General features: G+C 38.0%; 1 long non-coding RNA gene across 1 annotated transcript; it reads left to right on the top strand.

Moving 5' to 3' along the window:
- The first annotated feature begins 1,128 nt into the window (after positions 1 to 1,128).
- LOC149052390 (uncharacterized) lies at positions 1,129 to 5,085 on the top strand. Its single transcript, XR_016183307.1, has 3 exons — positions 1,129 to 2,308; positions 3,065 to 3,156; positions 3,637 to 5,085. It is a non-coding gene; the product is annotated as an uncharacterized LOC149052390 (long non-coding RNA).
- The last annotated feature ends 630 nt before the right edge of the window (positions 5,086 to 5,715 follow it).

Genomic DNA, 5,715 nt, shown 5'->3' with positions numbered 1-5,715 from the left:
GCGCAGGGGTTTTTTCAGTTCTGTCCAGCCCGTGCAGAACAAGATTCTTCCTTCTCTCAAAACGGCTTAACTTTGAACCATCGCAAATAATCAAGAGTGTTATATCTTGTGCGACCCGAGCTCAAAACACTATGAAGACTGAAGAAAACCTTTCAGGAATTTCAACTATCGTCGACCTATGTTGAGAAAGATCAACCTCATTATTAACTCAACTCACCTTTCACGTTTAATCTCTGAAAACTGGACTTTTCACATATGTGATCATAATAGAAGCTTGCCCCAAACCAAGAAGCGCAGTTTTACAAAATTTCCTTCTCAATTGATCCGTACTTTCACCTATTATGCTGCCTTGGTGAAGAACTCTCAGCGACCATTAATATGCTACCGAGTTAAGTGCCGACGGACGTGCCGACAAAATGCGTGACATTCAATAAGACTGCCCTTATTGGTTAATCTTACTCACGTGGTTGCTCTAGAAGTAGATTATTGGCTTACGGGTCGCTTAGACGAAATAGAAGGGAAAGAGAAGCGTCGCTCGACCTGTGAACGCGTCACATAATCCTCGCTGGACGATTTTTGACATCGATGTGGCTGCATCTTTCTTCTGGAGCGGTAATACCAGTACCACTTTGAGTCGACGACCATTCGGCTCAAGCTCATCAACCGGCGCCCGATCAAGCGCAGTTCCATCCCATCCAAAGCCTTTACGAGAAGATTCTATTAGAAATCGGGAGAACCTGGTGGTCTCAAACCGAGAAATTCGACAGTTGTTCGACACAATCAAAGAACTGGGGGATATAGTAAAGCGGCAAAATGCCAAACTAGACAGTTTGAGCGTGGAACTGGAAAAAGCTTGTAAAGAAGTGGCTGAGGTGAAGACCGAACTACAGACTGTACGAAACAAGCTCGATCGCCAACCTCAGTCGACTGATAAGGAGAATACCACCGTGGGCCTGTTCCAAAGCAAGTAAAGGTTTGTGCAAATTTTTGTTCCAGCACTGTAGCAATAGGCGTTTCCTTTTAAGCTTCGATTCTGGTATGGGAAGCATTTTGAGCTTGTGGGACAGTATTCCCTTCTTTGTGATGTTAATACCGCTTGTCATATGGCTTGTTTGAAACTAAGCCGAGAATAATAAATACTCGGGGGGCGGCCTCAAAGATTGCTCCAGTGTTTGAAGTTTTGAGAATGTCAAACATCATTTGCCAATAGTGCCTGAAAATCAACTTCTGCAATTTAGTTTTAAAGCTACTGAAAAAGGTTACTCCACATAGTTCAGTATAGATTGTTTTTTTCTGTAATAATTTACAAAAATGTCCTTAAGTTAAAGAAGATGTTATTGTTCATTGAGGTGACATAGATAAATGAACATTTAATCATTTTTCTCATGATCTAGAGTCAGGCTATCAAAAGTTTGATTGGGTGTTTCAACAGCTACACTGCTAGTCTTCTTCATCAGGTGATAAAGTCAAATGTTTATGTGTTGCTATATGTAGCACCTTGGTGTTTTGTCATTGGTACATTTTGGCCCTCCATCATTGGGATATTTTGATCCTCATTATTATTTCAACCAGCAGATGTTGTTCTCCCGTAGGTCAGCTTTTTTACTGACTAGCTGTTATGCTTTTGGATTATGGGCATCCATGCTTAAGGAATTTAAATTCTGCTGTCATTATTGATGAAGAAGCCATCCACATAACACTTTACCCTAATAACATCACTAGAGAGAGTGGGATCAAAATTTCTGAAGTGTGGATGGCTACAGTTAAAAAGCATCACAGCCGGTCAGTAACAAAGCGGACCTATGAGGGAATAACATCTGCTAGTTGGAATAATAATGAGGATTGAAATGCACCAAGGAAAGAGTACTTCAATGTACCAATGACAAAACACCAAAGTACTACATATAGCAACATGTAAACATTTCAAACTTGCTGCCTGACAAAGACTAGCAGTGTAGCAGTAGGAAACATTGCTGTCAAAATTTTGATAGCCTGACTCTATGTCATAAGACAAATGATTAAACATTTATTTCTTAATTTGTACCTAAGTTGTTTTTTTTTTGTAAACAAAACATCCTGTATTCTGGCTAGAAATTTTAGAAAACCACACAATTGTAAGCATAATTTGTTACCCATGATATTATTTAAATTTGAACTTAACTCCCTTATTTCACTTTTCACCTTTGATTCCACATACACTGTTCTTATAAGAAACGTTCTTATAACTTATTTTGTTTGAATTTAAGGGTGATGTGCACTTGTTGCACAACAAACAAGAAGTTGAACTTTAGTTTTGTGGAAGTGAAGGGTGAGTAAAAGATATCTATTCAGGATATTAAGAGTTCGTCTGTGGGATGTTTTGGAAATGCACCTATCATCAGCCATCTCCTGGAGGGTGGAACCTTGGGTAAGGGAGGGGACCTTGCAAAGGGTGTAGTCAAAGTGCTTAATTTCCCTTTCTAGGTGGGGACAAAGGACAACCAAAGTTAAGAGATTGTCCCTCCTAGATGGGTGGCACATTTCAAAACAAGAAGCCACATTAAAATTTGTAGGTCAAATTAAAGCTTTGCTTACTTGTGACTGAAAAGCAATACTTTCACAAGACAAAAACAGATTTTACACAATGCTTAATAGTCTGCTATTTTGATCCAAGCAAACCAGAGGAGATGGAGAAGCCTTTGTTCTTGTCTATTGTGGTCTTTTCTGTCATTTTAAACAACTTGAAGTGACTTGTTTCCGGCTCTCTGCAAAGTCCCCTGATTTTTTTGTGATTGGCTGGCAAATGGGGAAGACAGGATTTTATTTGTCTGTGATTTTCCCTCAAGCATTTTCCTACAAGCAAACTTTGTTGGCCATGTGAATATCTTATTTTAGTCAAGATGCTGAGCAATTGGCCTTGTTTACTTTTTACGTCTTCACAGATCTTGACAAAGTCTCAGTTCATAAACACACAAAAATTTTATCACCTTCCAAACAAGCTTGGTCACTAACTTAAACCTATATTTAATTTTGTTCATCTTTATGCACCTTTCTAACAAAGTACTACTATAACATTCCTTTGTAGCATTGATAGTGCCCACAACAGTGCTGTTCGAGGATTTCTTTGTAAGGAACTGGAAAAGGAAGACAATAGCTATGAAAAGTCAACTCTCAAGTGTAAGTGATGTGTTCATATGATTTTCTCTTTAAAGTACATACATAAATGTGCTACTAGAGTGTGCATACAATTTACATTAAATGTGGTCACCTTGTAAGAAATTTTTTAAACTTTTGTTTATTTCATCTGAAAGTTTGTTGTCTAGAGTACCCTAAAACATAGCTTTTCAAGGTGCATAACCCGTCTTATGCCTGCCTTTAGTAGAAGACTCCTATTACTCGTGTTGAATGAAACTTAACTTCGAAGAGACACATTTGAAGCATATCAAACAATTTTATAGGCTGAATTTGAAAATGACCTAACCTGACTTTCTCATCGAATGCTGATGTAAGGTTGCCATTTACTTGAGAGAATGAAAGGATAAATTTGAGAAAAGTAGCTTTCAATGTTAGAACAAGATTCTCATCAAAGACTTTTTCGTGAATTTGGGTAATAAATAAATAATAAGCAATTAACCTAATACTATTTTTATGTACCAGGTGCTGTGTCAAGATATTATGAAACAAAAAGACAACAATACCTTGACAATCCACCTGGCAGAAGAAATAAAGCAGAGAAGACTGCTCTGCAATAAATTGATGCAAATTTCATGAGTGGCAAGGAGAATGGTGAGGGCAGTCAAGAGGATGTGTGGGTTGTGAGGTCACCACTGTGGCGTAGTCCAGAGCTATCTCTTCTCTTAAAGAGACTTCAGGAGAAAATTGACAACCAGCCATCTGCCTCCTGAAGCTCACATCCACAAAATACAAGAGTAGAAGGAGAGCCATCCACACACAGTCTACCAACTTCATCACCTGCATGGGCACTCATTCCTGGTGATAGACAGAGCCCTGAGAGGTCTCCTTCTCAAAATAAGATTCCTCCCTCCCCACCGTCCCCACAACATTGCAGTGGTGATGAAAGCGATGGGGAACCCTTGCATATGTTGGACACCAGCCCTGTCATAATCCGAAGGAGGCCAAACAGACGGCTACAGTCACTGTGGGACTAAATTAATGCCTAAGTGTTCTTTATTTACATAACTTGTATGTTTTGCCTTCTGTTTTTAATTCAGTTCATTTGACAGAATGGCAAGGTGGTTTATGGGTATTAGGGTGAATGGTTCCTTTTTAACCCCAACTCACGAAATGTTTTTTTTTTTTGCACATTGCATTAGCTGCTTTCACAAACTGAAAAATTAACAAATGATGCCACTTTCTCACTCTCTTTTTCATCTTGATTGGAACATAATCTGCCAGCTATTGCAAACAGTTCAAAAATCTGTGGGAAGAATCCTTAAATGACATAGAATTTTGTGGCTATCAACTCCATTTATTGTTGAAGTAATATTAGATGTACTGAAGACCTTTGTAAAGAATGCTACAGTTTTGGATATGCCACAGTTAATTTTATTGGAATGATTTCAAACAAGCTTCTTGAATTATTGTACTGTTCAAACAACTTTTATGTTAAAGAATTTGCTTTAAAAAGGCACTATCCAGCTCAGTAAATAACCAGGGCCCACTAAGTTGTTAACATGGTATGACTTGCTTAGAATTTATTGTTGTTTTTGATAAAATTTTATTACTCTCTAATATTAGAGTGTAGACATTTATTTTTGTTATTCTTGTCTTCATATCTGACTGATGAAAAATGTCTTTTCATCATACTAAAAATTATTGTCGGGGTGTAATGATTTATGTAAATATTGAAAATGTTGCTTTCATCCATGTCAAGCATTAAGCACTTTTAGCTTAGTATATTTAATTATTACACACAATGTAAATTTTTTTCCCTTTATGTGCATAAGGTTAGACTTATTTGTTAGTCATCACATGATGAAATAGATTCTGTAAATTCGCCATTTTGAGTATTATTTATTAGATATTAAAATAATTTATTGTTTTATAGAGTAAAGGTTCTGAGAAAAATACACTAGTAAGAGGGTGTAGAATTATCGGGAGAATTCGTTGCTTTTTCCAAGAACACCTGGTAGTATGTAGTGTGGATCAAGAATGCCGAGTGAAATGTCTCGTACCGTGGAATATCAAAATCTAGAATACGACTCTATTCTTCAAGTATCGAGAAATTTCGGGTTCTTGAATATCAAGCCATTCTCATAGAAACGTGTAAAACCGGCTTCTAGAATACAGACCGATTCGTCTAGTACCGTGGAATTTCGGGTTCTTGAATACTACGCGATTCTCGTATTACCGTGGAAAATCGGGTTCTAGAATACAGATCGTTGTGTCTGGTACCGTAGAATTTCGGGACAAGAATACTTAGTGAAACTGTTCTCACGGTGGAAAAGACAATTTTTAGAAAGACACGAAAGAAAGACACAATTTGACTGACCGCGCGCTCGTATACGGTACGCCATTATTTGCGGCAAATCCGAAAGTATAAGGAAATTTCCAGGTCTCCACACGCCGCGTTTCAATGACGTATCCTGACATCGGATTTTCCATGCGACGGGTTAAGTCCGAATTGGAACGAATAAAGTTCCTGACACTCGGTGGACACATCGCATGTCTTGGAACACGGTACGTCCGGATATGTCCGTTTTCTCGAAGAATACG

Source organism: Pocillopora damicornis, chromosome 1 (genome assembly GCF_964200805.1).
Source record: "Pocillopora damicornis chromosome 1, jaPocDami1.2, whole genome shotgun sequence".
Taxonomy (NCBI): Eukaryota; Metazoa; Cnidaria; class Anthozoa; order Scleractinia; family Pocilloporidae; genus Pocillopora; species Pocillopora damicornis.
The sequence above is the reverse complement of the archived record's forward strand: the minus strand, read 5'-3'. Positions and strand labels throughout refer to the sequence as shown.